This window comes from Sarcophilus harrisii, chromosome 6 (assembly GCF_902635505.1).
Source record: "Sarcophilus harrisii chromosome 6, mSarHar1.11, whole genome shotgun sequence".
NCBI lineage: Eukaryota > Metazoa > Chordata > Mammalia > Dasyuromorphia > Dasyuridae > Sarcophilus > Sarcophilus harrisii.
The window spans coordinates 201,377,245-201,397,467 of NC_045431.1; the positions used below are offsets into that span (position 1 = coordinate 201,377,245).

At 39.0% G+C, this 20,223-nt stretch overlaps 1 protein-coding gene across 1 annotated transcript in view; it reads right to left on the reverse strand.

Moving 5' to 3' along the window:
• The window catches only part of DENND2B (DENN domain containing 2B), a 200,096-nt gene extending 188,007 nt beyond the window's left edge, over positions 1–12,089 (reverse strand). The window contains exon 1 of the mRNA XM_031941941.1: positions 11,813–12,089. The gene's annotated coding sequence lies outside the window, so the exon portion shown is untranslated. The remainder of the gene's footprint in view (positions 1–11,812) is intronic.
• Between the last annotated feature and the right edge of the window lie 8,134 nt (positions 12,090–20,223).

Here is a 20,223-nt window from a genome sequence, read left to right on the forward strand (position 1 = left end):
AGTATGTGAGCGTGATAGAAAATTACAACACTGTAAGAAGTGACAAATTTGAATAATTTAGAGAAATTTAGGAAAACTTATAAAATGCTACAGTGTGAAATATGAAAACAATACATAAAATGAGAAAATAAATGGAAAGATCAACAAAGTGAAAATGAATCGTGTAATTATTTTTACTAAGATCATTCTTGATGCCATGAAAAAATGAGCCTCTTTTCATTAGAGAGATGTAACACCTCTCTATTGGGATATAAGATATAACATATACAATTAGACAAAGTCAATGTGTGGAAAGTTTTATTGACCTGCTGTTTTTTGCTTTTGTTAGTTATCTATTTTTTTTTTTTACTTTCATCAAATATTTCCCCGTTTCATGTAAAGGAATTTTTAGCAATTATTTTCTAAAATTTTGAGTTCCAAATTCTCTTTTCTCAAGAACTTTAATTTCAATTATCCATAAGAGGAAATGTCAAACATTTTCATATTAGCCATGTTGCAAAAGAGAACACAAACAAAATAAAACAATAAAAAGAAAGAAAGTTTCAAAAGTATGCTTCAATCTGCATTTAGAATTTATCAATTTTCTTTCTGGAACTGGATAACATTTTTCATTTTGAGTCCTTTGGAATTAGCCTGGATCACTATCTTGATCATAGGAGCCAAGTCACTCGCATTATTATAATATATAATCCTCATACATTATTGCTGTTACTGTGTCCAACGCTCTCCTACTTCTGCTTTGCATTAGTTCATATGTCTTTTCTTAAAGCACAAAAGTATTTCACCATAATCATGTGTTCAGCCATTCACCAATTGATGAACATCCTCTCAATTTCCAATTCTTTGCCACCACAAAAAAAAAAAGAGCTGCTAAAAATATTTTTGTACAAAATAGATTCTTTTTCCTTTTTTTGACCTCTTTGGAATACAGACCTAGTAGAGGTACTGCTAGATACAAGAAAATGGAGAATTTTGTAGTCCTTTTGTCTTCCAAACTCCAGAATGGATGGAGTAGTTCACAACTTCACCAATAGTACATTAATGTTCCAATATTTCCTCACTTTCTCCTGCATTTGTCATTTTCCTTTTCTCTTCCGTTACCCAGTCTGAAAAGTATGACATATTATCACAGAGTTGTTTTAATTTACATTTCTCTAATCAGTAGTACTTTAGAATTTTTTTTCACGTGACTTAATAGCTTTGATTTCTTCTCTGAAAAATTGCCTATTCTTATCCTTTGACCATTTATAAACTGTGATGTGGCTCTTATTTTTATAAATTTGACTCTGTTCCCTTATATATTTAAGAAATGAGGTCTTTATCAGAGAAATTTGTTAAAACGTTTCCCCAGTTTCTTATTCTCCTAATTTCCATTAGTTTTGTTTGTATGAAAGCTTTTTAATTTCATGTAATCAAAATTATCTATTTTATTTCCTGTAATTTCCTCTGCCTCTTATTTAGTCATAAACTCTTCCCTTATCCATAGATCTAACAGGTTCACTTTTCCGTGTTTCCCTAATTTATTTGTGATATTACTCTTTAAGCATAAATCACCTTACCATTTTGACCTTATTTTGGTATACGGCATGAGATGTCGGTCCATACCTAGTTTCTGCCAAACTACTTTCCAGTTTTTGGATGTTTGGAGGCAGATATTAAATTCTTACTGTAAAATCTTAGATCTTTGGGTTTATCAAATACTAGGTAACTATGGTACATTTACTACTATTGTGCACCTAATCCATTGAGGACTATGTGGTCCTAATCTATATCCTGCCAGTGGATCCAAATGGTCATGAAGGAAAAAGTAAGTTTAGTGACTGCATAGCCCTTCCTCACTTAATTCTAATTCACTTGCATGTTATTGAATTTAATCACCTTTTTGACATCATGTTTCTCTTCAAGAACAAAGGACAAACAACAACCTCAGTTAATAGGAGTAGAAGCTGTCCCACCATGGTGGACATCATTGCTTTACTCTTGATCTTATCAAAAAGCTTCAAGTTTATCTCCATTTCAGATAATGCTTGCTCTAAACACTTATCACTTTAAGAAAGATTCCACTGATTCCTATACTTTCTAATATTTTTAACAGAGATAGGTGTTATATTTTGGCTTTTTCTGCATCCATTGATCTACTCTTATGATTTTTGTTATTGTATTTAATATGGTCAATTGCTTTCCTAATATTGAACCAGCCTTGCATCCTTGGTATAAATCTCACTTGATCATAGTGTTTGACCTTTATGACATAATGCTATAATTTTCTTGCTAGTATTTTGTTTAAATTTTTAATCGATATTTTTCTTTTTGTCACTTTAATATTTTTTATTAAAGCCTTTTATTTTCAAAACATATGCATGAATAATTTTTCAACATTAACCCTTGCAAAACCATGTGTTCCAATTTTCCCCCCCTTACTTCCACCACCTTCCCTAGATGACATGTAATCCAATATTACATTGATAATTATTAAGGAAATTATTCTATAGTTTTCTTTCTGTTTTAATTCTTCCTGGTTTGGGTAGCAGCATCATGTTTGTGTCATAAAAGGAATTTGGTACAACTCCTTTTTCCCTAATTTTCCAAATAGTTTACAAAGTACTAGAACTAATTGTTCTTAAGTGTTTGACAGCATTCATTTGTGAATCCATCTGGTTCTGGAATTTTTTTCTTTTTTTAATAAAGCTTTTTATTTTCAAAACACATGCATAGATAGTTTTCAATATTCACCCTTGCAAAACCTTGTGTTCCTAATTTTTTTCTCCCTCTCTTCCCCCCCCCTTCCCTAGACAGCAAATAGTCCAATATGTTAAATATGTGCAATTCTTCTATCCATATTTCCACACTTATTATTCTGAGCAAGAAAAATCAGATCAAAAAGGGAAAAAAAAAAAGAAAGAAAAAATGCCAGCAAACAACAACAGTGAAAATGCTACCTTGTGATCCACACTCAGTCCCCACAGTCCCATCTCTGGGTATAGCTGGCTCTCTTCATCACAGCATCGTTGGAACTGGCCTGAATCATCTCATTGTTGAAGAGAGTTACATGTCATCAGAATTGATCATCATATAGTCTTGTTGTTGCTGTGTTTAATGATCTCCTGGTTCTGCTCATTTCACTCAGCATCAGTTCATGTAAGTCTCTCCAGGCCTTTCTGAAATCATCCTGCTGATGGTTTCTTATAGAACAATGCTCAGGGTCACGCAGCCAGGAAGTGTTAAGTGTCTGAGACCACATTTGAACTGAAGTCCTCCTGACTTCAGGGATGGTGCTCTATTCACTGAACTACCTAGCTGCCCCATAAACTTCTTTTTCTATGGCAGAATTATTTAAGTTTTTATTTCCTCTTCTGTTAATCTGGGAAGTTTATGTTTTTGTAAATATTTATCCACTTCACTTAGATTGTCAGTTTTACTGACATATAATTATGCAAAATAATTCCTAATAATTGCTTTAGTTTCATCTTCATTGGTGGTATTTTTAGCCTTTTTTATTTTTATACTAATAATTTAGTTTAATTAACTGATAGTTTATCTATTTTGTTGGTTTTTCATAAAACCAGTACCTATTTTTATTAGTTCAATGGTATTTTTACTTTCAATTCAATCTCTCCTTTAATTTCTAGAATTTTTATTTTGGTATTTGAGGATTTTTTGTTCCTTTTCTAGTTTTTTGTTTGTTTGTTTTTGGTTGCATACCAAAGCATTGATTTATCCTTTCTCTTTTACTGATGTCCGTAATTCGAGATATAAAGTTTCCCCTAAGTACTACTTTGGCTGCATCCCACCTATTATAGAATACTGTCTCATTGTTTTCATTCTCATTAATGAGATTACTGATTGCTTCTATGATTTGTTTGGGGAAGCTAGGTGGCCCAGAAGATAGGATATCAGACCTGGAAGGAAGGAAGATTCATCTTCCTAATTTTTACCCTGAGACTTACTAGCTGTGTGATCCTGAGCAAGTCACTTAAAACTGTTTGCCTCAGCTCCTTATTTGTAAAATGAACTGGAGAAGGAAATGGCAAACCATTACAGTATTTTTGCCAAGAAAACCCCAAATGGGGTCAGGAAGAGTTGGACATGACTCAACCACAAAAATTTGTTCTTTGACCCACTCATTCTTTAAGATTAGATTTTTTTTGTTTCCAAATAGCTTTAGATCTATCCTTCCACGACCCTTTGTTAAATGTGATTTTTGATCCTATAGTCAGAGTGCATTTAATATTTCTGCTTTTCTACATTTGATTATGATGTGTTTGTGTCTTAATATAGTGACATATCTATTGGACTATCTGCCATCTAAGAGAGGGGGTGAGGAAAAGGAGGGGAAAATTTGGAACAGAAGGTTTTGCAAAGGTCAATGTTGAAAAATTATCCATGCATATGTTTTATAAACAAAAAGCTATAATAAAATTTTTATAAATATATTGACATATTATTTTTTTTTGTTAGGTTGAAGAGAAAATTGGGGCATATTTGGAAATGACTATGATATAGAAGCAAAAGGCATCAATAAAACTATGAAAGAAAATAAAAATAAAATGAGGGCATCAGAACAAATAACCTTCCAGATCTAAGATTCTGTAATTTATATGTAAAGCCTTTTGAGGGTAGGGATGCAAGTTCAAAGAGGTAATGTGTGTGCATGTGTGTGTGTGTGAGAGAGAAAGGTCTTTATATAGAACTGTATTACTACTTTCTAATACAGAACAATTTTTTAACCACACTGTGGTCTGAACCTGAATCCCTTGATGACAAATAAGCTCTGGGATTCCAGATCAAATGAAGAATTGGATCACCTCAGTCTTCATCAGAGATCAATCTCCTTCCACAATGTACACAATAACATTTCCAACGCCAAATCCATCCTTGATGTAAATAATTTTACCACCTGTCCTAGGGAAAAGATCTGAATGGATCATACACAGATGTACTCAATTTTACTTACATCCAGAGATTTTTTTTTTACTGGCTTCCAAAATAAATACCCTAATTGAATGTTTCCCAATCTAAAGTGAAGAACAGACCAGTAAAACACCAACATTCTCTACTAAGGATTGCTCCTCCCTCACTCTAGAGCTTCAGGGCAAAGATGGGCAAGACGGAGGAAGATAATGAACTCAATGAATCTCAATAATTCAGGGGGACAGGAAGAAAGTCATGGTTGAAAGATCAAAACAGAGACAAAAATAAGGAAGACTTCATTTTTAATAGGTTTTAAGAAATAAGGGAATTCTGATAATAAAAGTTTTGTGGACCAGTAAAATTTTGTCAGGCCAGAAACATCTGAAGGCAGAACAAAGCAAGCACAGATATCATTTTATCCAATGCTCTCATTTTATAGGTGAGGGAAATAAGCCCCAGATGTCCTGTCCAATTTCACAGTGATCGAGGAGGGGCAAGACTGGCAATGGACTCCTGACTTCCTATTCAGGGCTCCTTCTGTTAACCCACACTTCCTCCCTCCTACAAGGTTCTTCCCTAGGGGATTTAGCCTCAGCCCAGGTAGTGACTTTGACATGTGCACAGAGATCAATTAGCCTCCTGGGAGAGTTTGTGGGCTCGAAGTGAAGGAGGAGCCAATTCCTAGGGAATAAATATTTGAATTCATACTTAAGACTTAAAGATGGAAGTTTATGGGATCATAGATTTAGAGATGGAAGCAAGGTCACCTATCCCAACGTGCTCATTTGACAGCTGAGAAAACTGAAAATAAGACCTTGAAATAGAAAGAAACAAAGCCAGATTTGGAAATTAGGGTTTCAGACTTAAAATTCATCGTTCTTTTCATTGTACCACGTTTGACTACTTGGTACCCTAAAAAAATCATCCTGGAAGGGAACTTAGAAATAAATTCCCCCAGTCCAATGAAGAAATTGCAAAAGCAAAAGAGAAAGCAAAATCCAGAAAGGAATGACCCAACCACCAGACCAAGTCTTCCACCCTGCTAAGTATATCCAAACTCAAACTTGAACCCAGGTTCTCCAGCTCTCAATGTGCTGACCCACAGTCCCTGAAATCAACCTTAAATGGTAGAACTCAGTCTCAAGTCAAAGGAAAAAACAAAATTAAATATATATTCTTGCCTACTCAAAATGGATAATGGAATGAAAAGTAGGGAACTACTAAGAAAAGAGAGGGGCTAGTGTTACTGCCCTAGAGCCCCTGTCCAGTTATTAATCTTGATCTATGGACCATGGAACCACTTCTCTATCAGGGTCATCTTCGAGAACAAAGAACAAACAATAACAACAACAGAGAGACCCCATGAAGGGGGATCTGTTTTGTGTGTGTTTATTTTCTTTTACATTAACACAAGGTTAAATGAGCTCAATTCAAAATATTCTCCAGTGTCCCAGAATTAATCAGATGACTTCTAGATCCCTGGTTTGGGAATGATTTGATGACTTTCAAAATGCAAAAAATTCACAAAAGAAATGTTTTTTAAAAGCCAATTACAAATTGAGATATCATATAGGAAGCACCTGGTAAGCAACTCCCTCAATGGATTTTTCTTAGCCACTATCCTGTTATAAGTAGTTTTAGTTTGTTACAAATAATTTGCCTGGGGGCACTGAGATAGTTAAGTGACTTGTCCAGGGTCATCTGGTCAATTTGTGGCAGACTTGGAGGGAGAGTCAAAGGTCGACTCTGTTCCTTGGTTCTATGCTGCTCTGAAATAATAAAGTTTTTTAACCAATTGGAAACCTTAGACAAAATTCTTTTAGTGAAAAACTTCTAAAATGTCCCTGGACTTAGCATAATTACTCATACTTAAAATTTGTTTTAAGAAACAAACTCATTTCATTTCAAAATGTCCCCTTTAACTAAAAACTCTAATTGCCTGCATATCTGACTTCCTGTATAAAACATAAACAAAGTAACTAGAATAATCACAGGTCTGTAAGACTGACCTATGAAGAGAGGCTGGGAAAGCTCAACTTGTTTAGCTGAGAAGAGAGGTCCAGGAGCAATGGGCACAGTGTGTATTATTTGTAAAAACTCACTTGGAGGAGGCGGGAGAGTAGAATGATTTATTCCTGTTTTGGAAACACACACTGCTGTTGCTTTGATATTTCTTGAGCTTATACTCCTATCAATAGAAGTCCCTTTAATTTCAGGGAGAAATAGGGGTTCAAGGGTGAACACAACAAGAGAAAACCTGAGCCAGCTAAGTCTCCTTTGTTGAAAGGGTGAAAACTCCAGTTCTCTCTCCAGGAACAAAGCAAAGTCTTTCCCTGGGGAGGCTGTAGAATTTCCCCTCTTGGGACAAATTTAAAAATAGGTTATAGTTAGTCTAGATTCCAATGTTCCTCAACTGCGAAAGATTAAATCAGAGCCGTAAGAAGTCTATTCCAGTTCTATTATTCTAAGTTCTTAAACAACTTAAGAAACTTAAGTTATCCCTCTAACAAATCATAAAATTGACTGCTTCAAAGTATATAAACATCCAAACTGCCGGGTATCAGGCCAAAAACATGCAACCAAACATTTAGAATACTCAAGTAGCAACCAACTCAAGACCATTCTCACAGGAAATCTTTTTTTTTTTTTTTTTTAATGCTACATGGGGCAGCTAAGTGGAGGAATGGATAGATCACTGGCTCTGGAGTCAGAAGGATCTGACTTCAAATTTGACTTCAGATGTTTGACACTTAGTAGCTTAGTGCAATTCTGGATGAGTCACTTAACCTCACAAAAATAAAAAATGCCACATGAAATTATGACCACCATCATACACTCCTGGGAACCAAATCAAGTTAAGTTTTCTTTTCATTTCCACAACAAAACATCCCAGATGTCACTCTCTCATTGACCAGCTCCAAAATGAGAAAAGATAATAAAGTTCCTAGACGGTGGTCTCCGAGTCCCAGTCCGGCCAGCTCCCAACCCTTTAAAAGCAGCAGCAGCAGCATCCCAGTCCCTCAATGGGCTCTCGTCTTCAAGACACACACATCTATCTGCCTGTGAATTCAATTCCAGAAGCCTCATTCCCACCAGCCAAGGCTGCTCTCTGGATTTGACAGAGATTTTCCAAGGAAAATGAAGCACTCTCAACTGTGATCATCTCCTGGATTCGTGGGACAAACGGGGAAACCTGTCAGCAATGTAAAAAAGAAGGGGAAAGCACTGTCTATGACCTCAGTCTTTGGCTGTGGTGGCGAGGAGAGTCTGAGGCATCTCATATACCAACCACTTCTTGCCCCACTTCTCTTTGGCTCAGGATTAGGATCCTCATTATAAGATGATAGCGACCTCCAGAAATTTACTAGTCCAGAGGAAAAGACCTTGAGGTTGCCCATAACAAGCAACTTAATTAAAAGAGGGAAACAATTTAAATCCAAGGGCTTCTAAAAAGAAATTAGGATGTTCAAACTGGAAGGAGCCCATGGAGATAAATTCTATTCAATTTCTTAATCCACAAATGAGGAAACTGAGGCTTCCAAAGGGGAAGTTTTTTTTTGGTCTGAGATCATATAGTTAGTTAGGAGCAAGATCAGGGCTAGCACCCGGCTCTCCCACCTTCTGGTTCAGCGTTCTTTATAGCACATAGCACATCAAGCCTCAGTACTATAGTTCACTACTCCCTTATCTGCAAAGGACCAGAGGTCATGGGAATGTATTTGAGCCAGAAATAAACAATCCCTTTTCTGCACATCTATAGTAAGCAAAAAGTAACAAGTGAATGAAAAGGTAGCATGGTATGATTCCCGGAGACAGAAATCTCTCCTCCCACATTCACTACTGTGGGACTTTCCGTGGGTGACATCCTTTAACCCGGCTTCTTCATCTCAAAATAAGGACAATCAGGGTCTGTGGTCCCTAACCTCAGAGGGTTACGGTGACGATGAAATCCATAAATCATTTTGCTTGCTTGTCGTAAACAGGCTACATAAATCTTGGTTATTATTAGAAAGTTCAGAGAGATAAGAACAATTTTCCTTAAACATTGGTTTACCAGAATGGTTCTCCCATAGAATCCTATTGGTCCTCAAAGTAAAACTAAAGAGTAGGTAGAGATTTTCATTTCAATGAGATACATTAGTGTTGCAAATTCCTTAATAATTAGATTACTGTTTCATGATTTTAGATTACTGTTAACATGATTTAAATTAAGATGCCAAATTTTAAGAGAATCTATGGAAAAACCAGACATGTCTAATAAGACTGGGCCCCTGGGTATGAACCCAGCCCATGACCCCAGAAGGGGCACCTTGGACAAATTACAACCTCATGTTGTTATTGATTTACCTCCCGGGATTGTTAGAAAAGAAGAACTTTCACCATGGATGGTGAAACAGTGCACAAACATAAAAAACAAATAAGGCCTACTGTGGTTGGGTCTTTCAACGAACACATTTCTTTTGCACCCCTACTTCAATGGGTTCACCTCTTTCCTGGTCTACATAGCCATGTGATCAGTGATACTAGCTCCTGTAAGGGGGTAAGAAAAGGGAAAGGTGCTAAAATCATTTGAATGTAACACTAATTTATTCAGCCTCAGGTATGATCTTATGTTTTATTTGTGATTTCATGCACACCACTGTAAATCTGTTCTTCCGCCATAACCATCTTGAGCCCCCTCCTTCCCCAGAACCCATCTCTCTTACAACTTTCATCAGATCCTCATTGCCTACAAAATTACATCTAAATTCCTTAATCGGAAACATTCAAGATCCTTCATTAATTTGACATTAACCTCTCTGTCCAACTTGTGCATCCCCCCCATTATTCTCCCAATTTACTGCCTTATTGCAAAAGCATGCCCAAAATATTACTGCCTTCGCTCAATTTTGCTGACGTAAAATATCCTCTCTCCTCCTTCCTACTTATCTAAATCTTCTTTTCAGGTCTAGTTCAAATTCCTCTTTCAAGAAGCTTTTTCTGACCATGGATAATTTCTGTGAGTTTAGAGCACTGGAGTCAAGAAGACAAGTTCAAATCCAGCTTCAGGTACTTACTAGCTGTGTGATCTTGAGCAGGCTAATCTCTGTTTACCTGGGTTTCCTCATTCTGGTAAATAAGGATATAATAGCATTTACCTCCCAGGCTGTTGGGAAGATCAGATGAAATAATTTTTGTAAAACATCTAACACAGTGTCTGGCACATTCCTGGCTTATTCCTTTCCCCTTTTTCCTTTGTACTTAAAATAATAGCATTAAAATCTAGAAAGAATTTCAGCTAAACCCCCTATTTTTTTTATTATATATATATATATATTTTTTTTTTATATAGATGACTTCCAATTGGAAGGCAAAAACACTGATCTTATGAGCTACTGCAAACTTCTCATAGGCAGGAGCAGTGCCTCATAGCCTGCATAAAGCACACAGCAGGTACTCAATGTTTGTCAATGGTGTACACATAAAAAAAAAAAAATCCCTATTCGGAGAATGTTAAAGAAGGAACTTTAATCCCTAATTTTACAGTAGAAGAAACAGTTGCTTATATTCTTTCTATTAAACCACTGGTAGGTGCCCAATGTCAAAAACCTGCCTTAAATTTGGAATGTGGGATTACCCATTTTTAACTATCACCGATTGAATGGCCAATAAATGTACTTAAGTTTCCAACTGGACAGCTCACTTAAGTGGTGGAACTTATTGGCTACATACCAGACAGTTCAGAAAGAATCTCCTTCAAAAGAAAAATATTTCAAAAGAATCATTTTTACTCATCAGATCACCAGAAATTTCTTAGGTTTTTAAAACCAAAAGCATCACACGTCTTAGCTTGAGACTGCTCTCTTTAAAAAGGGGTCCCAGTTTAACACCACTTCCAAAAGTCACTAACTGTTCTCTTTCTGGTCCCTCTTTGCTGCCCAAGCAATATTCTGCAGAGGCAACAACTTATGTTACAAGGAGGTCTAAACGCTTTCTTATTTATTTTTCCAAAGAAGTTCTCTTCTGTGGCCCAAATTTCAAAGTCTGTACACTAGAAGGGGGTAAAAAAAAATTGCTTTATTTCGACTCATTTCTAATTAAAATTTAACCTTGGTCCAGGGACTGGAGAATCCCAGATGCACAGAATCTCAGCCTCAAAAAGCATAAGATTTTCCGGAAGGAAAAGGATACCGTGCAGACAGAGTCCAAGCTTATCCCAGAAGTTCTAGTTGTAGCGACTAGGGAACATCGGAGGAGGACCAAAGCTGGCGGGGATAAGGACACCAGAGAGCTTCGATGTCACACACAGCCCTACCACAAAGCACCCCGAGGAATAAGCAGCAGACCTACTTGGGGGAGAGATGAAAGGTACGGGGGGCATTCGATTCCATTCCACAGGCGTCCGGGAAGCCCGGCTAGTTATGTGCAAGAAGTTAGGGGGGGTGAAGGGGGGGCCTTAAGCAACTTCTCCCATTCGGTTCTGTTCCCGTTAAATACCTGGAGCCCCCAAACCCAGTCCAATCCCCATCGGTAGGACACTTCCAGTCCCCACAATCCTGCACCCTGATCGCTCGCTGTGGCTGGGGAGTACACACTGGGAAGGGCAAGCCCACCCAGGCACCCTGCTTGCAAGGGGTGCTCCGGGCCCGGAGCCCGTGCGCCTGCGGCGGCTAATGAGCAGTTCCCGCAGTCTGCGCCCCGGGTAAGGGCAGCCAGAGCGGGACGCTGCTCCCCCCCCCCCCCCCCTCGCCCCGAAGATCTGGGAAGAAAGGAGAGCCCGGGCAGCGGGCGGGAGGCCGCGCAGCGCAGCGCCAAGTCCGGCGGAGCCCGGCAGGCGCGCCCCCTCCCGTCCACGCAGCGTCCGGGAGCCGCGGGCCGGCCAGCTGGCTCCGCGCTCCCCTCCGGCCCCGGCCACACTCACCTCCGCGGCCCGCCCGCCGCAGTCGGGCCATCCGCCGAAGCGCCTCCCGGAGAGCGGGCAGCCCGCGGCACAGGCAGCCGGCGGGACCCGCATCCGCGCCCCCAGCCGCAAGCAGGGCTCCGGGGGGAAGGCGAGCGGAGCGAGCGCTGCAGAGCCCGCAGCAGATTTGGAAGGAGCGGGGCGTGGAGGAGGTGTGCCTCTGCCCCAGACTGAGCGAGACCGGGGGCGGGGAGGAGGGGGGAGCTCGGGGGGCGGGGAGGCCGAGGTAGGCGTGCAGGGACCGAGCAGGGGTGTGTGCAGGATGTCGATGTGAAGGGAGCCGGGATGCGGAGCCGGAAAGTGTGCGAGGGGGAGATTCGGTGGGGGTCTGGGGCTCCAGCGGGAGATGAGGGGGATTGGGCCCGGGGGTCGTCGTGGGGTAGGTGCCCGGACTGAGCGGACGCCTCTCTGCTTACCTCCTCAGCGTCCGCCTCAGGTTGGGTTACTTTGAAGAGCGGAAAACAAGAAAGGCTGAAACTTTATGTCATTTTCTCACACACACGTGACCCTTCTGAAGTCCAGATGGTTTCAATCATTGAGGGAAAAAAGGGACTTTGCTGGTATGCATGAGCTGGGAGAGTCTGGGAAAGGCTGCCTGAGCAAGCTAGCTTGCCTTCGAGCAAACCTCAAAGGTTCTTCCTTTCTTCTGGTCCGTAGTCTAAGGGAGGCCGGTTCGGCCACAGGAGAAGGAGGGCCTTTGTGACCTATTTCCTAATACTACCTGTAGCAGCTAATTGAGAAACCACCGGGGAGTAAGGGCTATTTGTGTCCATCAAACCAGCGCGGGACCAAATCTGCCCTGGAAGCTAAGGACTGTGTGAGAACGAGTCCTAAATGCATTATGCAAAACCAGGATCTCCCCAAAATGTTACTTAATGATAAGCAGTGGCCTGCTGGGAATTAGCAATAGATCTAAAGCAAATGCTTGGTGGAATTCTGCAGAAACCAGGCTGAATAGCATAGCATAAAGCGAAAGAAGGCAAACAATCTTGCAACCCACCTAAAATTTGAACCGAAAATATTCTCTAGATAAAATGTTTGGGAGACCAGAAAGAAAAAAAAATAACTTCTCCCTCTCCCTTCCTCCTCTTCCCCCATAAATTCTTGCAAATAGGTCTTACCGTCTCCTTGCAACAATGAAAATTGTCTGGAATTTCACAAACCTAGTTCCATTCTCACGGAACGAACTCGTGTAGAATGAACAAGAAAGAGCAAGATCTAAGGCCAGGGCATGTTTCAAAGCACAAGCCAAATCCACTGTCAGGTTTCCTGAAGAAGTATTTACTCAGCTGCAGAGCCTGCATCAAAAATGATGGAGACTTTTAAGATACATGCTGGAAATAATTTAACTAATTCATGATCAAATAAAAGTAGTGGCAGGAACCAAGGAGATTACATCTATTTTTCCCCTTACCAAAGGAAAGAGCAATTAAAAAAACCAATTTTAGCATTAACCCTTTACAACTTATTGCAGTGTGTTTGCTCAAAGTCCATGTGGTCTTCACAGCAGCAAGTCAGAAGCAACACTGGTAGCAACTGTGTGAAAATGTAATCAAATATTTAAGAGGTTTCATTAGTTCCAGATTCAATAAGACCGAGTTCTTCAAGAAATCTTTGTAATGTTGTGAAATACAGGAAACAATTTGAAAAAAAAGACTAACCTCAATAAGCCTTGGAAGGGTTGCCGTTTCTTCTCATTCCCTTTCGGGGAGCTGAATTCTATCTTGGACAAACTTTCCTTACGCCTGTCCCAAATGTGAGCAAACTTCCTTAGTTGCTTAGGTTCTTCGACCACATCAAACAGAAAATTTTGAAGAGGAATGTCAGAAAAATCACCGCCATGGAGATATATACAGCCCCAGGTCGATGGCAACTGGATCTGGAAAGGTTCTTTGAAGAAGATTCCCAAATTCCACTTCCTCAAACCAAGCCTGTTCTACCAGGAAAGCCAAAGGTAGCCAGGAGAAGGAAGAGTATTCAAGGAATGGGGAACAGTGAATTAAAAAGAAAATGTACAGGAAAAGGAGATGCGGTTCCTTGTGGGAGAAACAGCACAGAGGCAGGGCCACTGGATTATGGAGTATACAGAGAAAGGAGTAAGAAGAGTAGAAAGTAGGAGGAAGCCCAGTTGGGAAGGGCTTTAAAAGCCAAACTGAGGAATTTATATTTGATCCTGCAGGTAACAGGAAGCCATTGGCATTTGTTGATAGGGACATGGTGAGATCTCTTCGTCCTAGAGCTGACATCCGTCAAGATCACCGACTTCAAAGAAGCCTGCAAGATTTCTTCTAGTGATTGATTTCGCCTCTGTCTTTAGTGATTGATTTCATAACTAGCTACTACTAGAATTCAACTATAAAAGTCAAGGGAGAGGCTGAGAATGAGACATTCATTTAAACAAAACCCCTTCTTTAAAAAAAGAAAAGAAAGAAATTTCTCTTATAGAGAAATTAAACTTCCATACACATTTTACAATGTATTACAATAAATCTAAATTCAACTAATAACAATGTTGGGCAGCTAGGTGGCGCAGTGGGTAAAAGCATCAGGTCCCGAGTGGGGAAAACCTGAGTTCAAATTTTACCTCAGAGGTTCATTAGCTGTGTGACTCCTAGTCAAGTCATTTAACACTATTTGCCTTATTTTCCTTGTCTGTAAAATGAGCTAGAAAAGGAAATGGCGAACCACTCTAGTATTTTTGCCAAGAAAACCCAGACTCACAGAGTTGGACACAACTGAAACCACTGGACAACAAAAATAGCAAAATTGGGCAATTTTTATGAAGAAAGGAAAGTCACTTATTCCTCGTCTGATTTTAGAAAACTATTACCCAATGCAATGTTCTTTTAATGTTGCCATTGTTGACAGTGGCTGAAATTTGGACCTAATAGCCATAATACATATTTAGCAAATTGCAAGATGGTCACTGTAAATATGATATAACTGTATATAAGAGAAATGTGGTGTTTCTGATATCTAAGTTAGGGAGCTTTTACATATGCACACAGAGACCCATTTGAATGTGTTTAAAGCTACATCTTTCCCCTACCCTTTCTCTCCCCCCCCCCCCCCACTTCATCTTTGATTTCATTGGGATGGGGCACTTTCAATGAAGATACTATTTCCAGTATGGCAGATTACACCCAGATCTACAGCTTATAGACTTAGTTTCCTAAGAAATCAAGAAGGCAAATGATTTGGCCAGTCACTGAATTTGTGTCAGGGGTAGCACCTGAATCCAGATCCTCCTGCCCCTGAGGTCATTCGAAATTCATCATATCACCTGCATCTTTTATAGTAACTATACAAATGTCAGTATATTCTTCCCCTTTTCCACAAATAACTATTCCAATACTCTCAAAACCATGGTTACCAATAGGACTTCTTAGAAGGACAGTATTTGAAAGTTAGAGGGGAACTCAGAAGCCATCTATCTAGTTCTACTTTTATTCCAAATGGAATCCCAACTCTATCATCCCACAAGTTATGTTCTACCCTCTGTTTTAAGATCTTCAAAGAAAAAAAAACTCCATCCATTCTACTTGGAGCAATCCTAATTATTAGAAGGCTTCTCTTGACTTCAAACCTAATTTAGATTTTCTATAATTTCCATGGACAGATCTGATCCTATCCTTTGGGGCCAGACAGAACAAGCTGAATCACTTTTTCATATGATGACAACCTTTCAAATATTTGAATATAACTATCATGATCTACCTGATTTCTCTGCTCTCCAGTATAAATATTTCCCTGTGCCATTAACCATCCACCATGGATTCAAGGCTTTTCACTATCTTAGTTGCCCCACTCTGGATGCTCTCCATTTTGTGGATATCTTTCCTTATCTGTGTCACACAGAATTTAACACAATGCTGCAGATGTGGTATGACCAGGACAGAGTGCATCCCATTATTCCTGAAAGTTATGCCTCTTTTAATGAAGCCCCAAGGTTGCACTCACTTCTTGGACAGCCATAGCTCTTTGTCAATTCATATTGAATTTTCAGCACAGTAAAATACCCTGGCTCTTTTTCAAATAACCCTGCCTTGCTCCTCCTGTATTTGTGAAGTGATTTAAAGCCAAATATAAGATTTTTACATTTATTTCAACTGACCTTTAGCTTATTAGATTTAGCTCAATGCTTGAAGTTGCTATTTTTTTTTTTTTTTTTGGATCCTGTTATCTAGTTTGTTAGCTAGATTCCCTCAATATACACACAGATTGGTTTCAACCACACATTTAATGAGAATACCATCAATATCTTTATCCAAATTACTGATAAAAATATTCATCTTGAGAATATCTTTATTTAATTTGGATAGTCTCCACTCCTAAGGCCTCTTATTCCAACTGGTGAACTCCTCTTTGAACCCCCATCGAAGAAAGAACTCTCAAGAGCTATCATGCTCTCTTTAAACCTTGACCAGTTTATGATGTCCCAGATCCCCTCTCTATCATGCCCCAACTAGAGTACCTTCCCTTCCCCCATTTTTATCAGCTCCCTTTTATACATTGTTTTTCTCTCCTAGAATATAGGCTCCTTAAGGCGGGGCTTCTGCTGGTATTTGTATTCCCAGAGCTTGTAGAATGCTTGCTATATAATAAGGGCTATATAATAATAACCTGGCTATTGTTTGTTTTATCCTCTCTTCCACATCTTCCATCTGTAAATGATTTTCTTTCTTTAATATAATTAACTAAACCAAGTTTTCTTATATTCTGGAAACAGTAGCCTCAGATGCTTTGTGAAGATAATTATATCTCATGTAATATATAATTATAGCAGTCATTTTTCTTAGAAGTTGCAGCATAGTTAAGGATCTGTTAGAATCCTTTGGGATGTAGAATTAAACTCTTTAGTTCTTTACTTTTGACACTGTATTCATGATAGAATAACAAAAAGAATCCCTGCCCTCATGGAGTTCACATTCTAAAGAGTGTAACAACAAGCAATCAACTCTGTATATACGAGATATAGAGAGGGCAAATGGGAGATAATCTCAGAGGAAAGGTATAATGGCTATGGATGTAATCAGTTAATTTGTTGATTTGAGCTGTCTTTTTTTTTTCTTTTGTAGTTAATAGTATTTTTTCCTATTACATGTAAAGATAGTTTTCAACATTCATTTGAATTGCAAATTTCTCTTCTTTCTTCCTTCTTTCCTTCCTTCCTTCTTTCCTTCCTTCCTTCCTTCCTTCCTTCCTTCCTTCCTTCCTTCTTTTTCCCTCCCTAAAACAGCAAGCAATCCAATATAGAATATAGATATAGATATATCCAATATAGGCTATATATATTATATATATATATCCAATATAGGCTACATATAATATATATATATATATATATATATATATATATATATATATATATATATTATAATATATATATATATATATATATATATATATATATATATATATATCAGTCCAATATAGGCTATCAATACACACACACACACACACACACATATGTATATAGGATTGCTTGCGCGTGTGTGTGTGCGTGCATGTGTGTGTACAGCCTATATTGGATTGCTTGCCATATATATAAAATCATGTTAAACACATTTCCATCCATATTGGTCATGTTGTGAATTAAGAATCAGAACAAAAGAGACAAACCACAAAGAAAGAAAAAAAAATTAAGTGAAAAAGTATGCTTCAATCTTCATTTCAGACTCCATAGTTCTTTCTCTGGATGCTGATGGCATTTTCCATCACAAACCTTTTGGATTTGTCACTGTATTGTTGAGAAGAGCACAGTTGATCATTGCACAATGTTGCTGTTATTATGTACAGTATTCTCCTGGTTCTGCTCATTTCACTCAGGTTCAGTTCGTGTAAGTCTTTCCAGGTTTCTCTGAAATCCACCTGTTAAGCTAAGTCTTGAAGAAAGCCAGAGAAATCAGGAAGGAGAGGTGAGGAGGAAGAGCATTCTGGGCATAGCAGACAGTCAGTGAAAAAGCACTAAATTGGGAGACTGAGTATCATGTGAGGAAAAAAAAAACAACACAGCTAATAAGCCTGTCTCCCTGGATGTAGTAGGGCAGTAGTATGTAGAGGGGAGTAACAGAGGAAGGCTGGAAAGGTAAGAAGGGACTGTGTAGTGAAGGATTTTAATTGCCAAAGAGGTTACTTTAGAAATATATGTGGAGGCAACAGGGAGCCACTGCAGCTTGCTGCATCATGAGGTGATGTAGTCAGACCTGAACTTTGGAAGCTGAATGGAGGATAGACTAGAGAAGGGAAAAACCAGGCCGGGAGAGTAACCCAAAATCCACACAAGAGGTGATGAGGGCTTGCACCAGAGCAGTGACCGGAGAGAAGGAAATATATATGAGAGATATTGTGAGGATAGAAAGGACAAGATTTGGCAAGAGATTGGGTACGTGGGGGGAAATGTAAATTTAAAGTTTGGGAAGATACAGCAGTTATGAGCCTGCATTGCTGGGAGAATGGTGACAGTAACATGGAAGTTCAAGAGGAAAGAGTCCAGGGGGCAAAGGGAGAGGAAGATGATAAGTTGTTTTAGATGTGGAGTTTGAAATTCCTATGGAATATCCAACTCAAGATAAACAAAAGGCAATTGATAACACAAGACTGGAGCTCAGGAGAGAGAGTCAGCTGGATATTTAGACCTGGGGATCAATTGCATAAAGATGACAATTGAACTCATGATAACTGATAAGATTAACAAGTATAAAAAAAGTGTCCTTATCCTTCATTTTCTTTTTTCTTTTTAGGTGTTTGCTAATTTCCTCTTTAATAGGACAATCTAGAATTTTTCTAGGAATCAGTCAGATGCAGTAACATTTTCAGTGTTGTCCTTCATTTTCCAAAGAGGACCAATGACATCACAGAGGGAAGCACAAAGGTATCAACCTCATTCTTCCTGAGTCATGGAAGTTCAGTCACAAGCCAAAAATCAGGACAACTGGCAACTGCCCAGGATGCAGTAGATGACCTTGGTAGATGACCTTCAATGTCTGACCAAGATCTAAGGATTCTCCAGTGCTTGCTTCGGTTTCCTTCAAGGATGTTGGAACAAATGGTTCTCCTCTTCCTACTGCACAAGGGGAAATCTTCACCTGCTTAGGGTAGACACCCCTTCAGTTACCCGCAACCTGATTAGCCCACCTAAGGTTTACCTAAGAAGGATTATTGGGCAGTGGTTGCTACATATGCTATAGCTTCTGAGAGCCACATGTTAAGTGCCAGGTGGACACCAAAGATGGTGGAGCAGCCCAGAAAAGGGCCCTCACACCAAAAATGTTAATCCTTCCTGAACACCTATATGAGGCTTATGGGGGTGGAGTATGAAAGAATAAAAAAGATCAGAGGGCCTGAAGAGACCCCCATGAACTAAATAAAGATCCAGTAAAGATTATCAGTCAAGTAGGAGAATCAGGAGAGAGCAGTATTTAAAATGTAAAGATGAGAAAAGATTCAAAAAGTGATCAGTAGAGAGACAAGGAGTACAGAGAAGTTAAGAAGGATGAAGAATGAGAAAAGATCATTTGATTTGGTAACTTGAGAGAGAACAATTTAAGTTAACTGATAAAGGTGAGCAGCTAGACTGCAGAGGGTTTAGAATCAAGTTTCTTTCCATGCACTTTACAATCCAGACTAGTACTGGCTGTCCTTCCCCCAAGCCTGGGATGCTCTCCCTCCTCCCCTCCACTCCCCAGTTTTCCAGGCTTCCCTCAAGACTCAGCTTAGGTAAACCTTAAGATATAGTTACTCATAGATTTAGGGAACAACACTCAAGATAGCCCTGTGAAATCCATTCCCCACGCCTGGGATGCTCTCCCTCCTCACCCCCATCCGCTAATTTTCCTGGCTTCCCTCAAGACTCTGCTTGGCAAACTTGAAGATACAGTTATGCATGGATCCAGGAAACAATATCAGAGATGGGCCTGTGAAATGCACCATGTGTGTCATTGCATATGATTGTATCAATATGTGTGAATTATTGCATGACAGAATATATTTCTTACTTTGCTGTTATGTTTACTTGACTGTTTCATATTATGTTCATGCTATAGTAATGTCTATCAATTGTTTTGTATAAAATATATTGATTAAAGTTGTATTTCATATGTCAGTCTATTTTTTAATTGTTATTTTCCCCCTGAAGCAATTGAGGTTAAGTGACTTGCCCAGAGTCACATAGCTAGGAAGTATTAAGGGGCCATATTTGAACTCAAGTCCTCCTGATTTCAGGGCTGTGCTCTATCCACTGTGCCACCTAGCTGCTTCCTATCAGTCTATTTTTTAAATAATAGCTTTTTATTTTCAAAATATATGCAAAGATGGTTTTCAAGGCAAAACCTTGTGCTCCAAAGTTTTCTTTCTTTCTTCCTCCTACCCGC